The sequence below is a fragment of the Hyaena hyaena genome, unplaced genomic scaffold, assembly GCF_003009895.1.
Source record: "Hyaena hyaena isolate Hyena2069 unplaced genomic scaffold, ASM300989v1 scaffold_36, whole genome shotgun sequence".
In the NCBI taxonomy this organism is placed as follows: Eukaryota; Metazoa; Chordata; class Mammalia; order Carnivora; family Hyaenidae; genus Hyaena; species Hyaena hyaena.
Genome location: NW_024080668.1, coordinates 987,745 through 988,889, shown reverse-complemented (window position 1 = coordinate 988,889; position 1,145 = coordinate 987,745). Strand labels below are relative to the sequence as shown.

The window sequence follows — 1,145 nt, the reverse complement described above, 5'->3', positions numbered from 1 at the left end:
TGAACCAAATTATAAAATGTCATTAGACAACACAGGGAAAAATTCTGTAAATATCCTCAGCTGTGCCATGAAAATTTTACAAAGCAAAGGAAGAGACAGATCTTGAGTGCCAGTTGCTGCCTTTGGGGAAGCCACCTGCCATGGCCACTTCTCCAGAGAGCTTACAAAGCAAAGACACCGACTGTGCAGGGGCCAAATCAAAGCTGGGCTGCTTAGAGAAACAACATGTCTAACAAGACTCCAAGCACGTGGGAATGGGTCATCCAGGAAAGGCATCTGTTCATCCCATACATGTCACTAAACACCTACTCAAGCTAGTGTTTGTTCTAAACACTAAATCCAAGATGAACCAGAGAGATGGTCACTCAAACCAAAATGTAGGTAAGCCTTACTTCTGTTTTACTACAATCATATATACTGGGTCCAATAAACTGCTGGCTGAGCATATGAAAGTGAATGAAATAGACACAAATTTGTGCCCTCACAAGCCTGACATTCTAAAGGGACAGAAGAACAAGTAAATAAGTAAAACAGCAAACATATATTAAGCCAGATGAAAATCAGGGGTTTCAGATCTAACACTCAGCAAATAAGAGAACTACCATATAGACAATTAGGAAGGATATAGAACTGAACAATACAATTAACCAAGAGGATATAATTGACATATAGAGAACCCTTCACCCAACAACAGAATACGTATGTTTTTTCCAAGTAGTTATGGGACATTCACCAAGATAGAGCACATCTTCATTCATAAGACAAACCTCAAGTAATTACAAAAATACCGAATTCATATAATGTTCTGTAACAACAATGGAATGAAACTAGAAATCAGTGCTCGCTTTGGCAGCACATATACTAAAATTGGAACGATACAGAGAAGATTAGCATGGACCCTGGCCAAGGATGAAATGCAAATTCATGAAGCATTCCATATTTTTAAGGAACACAAGATACTAGAGCCATCCACAAGCATAAATTGCACAAAGGACACAATGACTCTAAACCCATATATTTCAATAATAACACTGAATGTAAATGGACTAAATGCCCCAATCAAAAGACATAGGGTAGCAGAATGGGTTAAAAAAAAAATCCATCAGCATTCAAGAGGACTGATGGATGTGGGGGGGAGGGGGGGA

The 1,145-nt window shown here is 38.9% G+C and overlaps 1 non-coding gene across 1 annotated transcript; it reads left to right on the top strand.

Moving 5' to 3' along the window:
• Positions 1-837: 837 nt before the first annotated feature.
• On the top strand, positions 838-944 carry LOC120229936. The gene has a single exon (XR_005527880.1). It is a non-coding gene; the product is annotated as a U6 spliceosomal RNA (small nuclear RNA).
• The last annotated feature ends 201 nt before the right edge of the window (positions 945-1,145 follow it).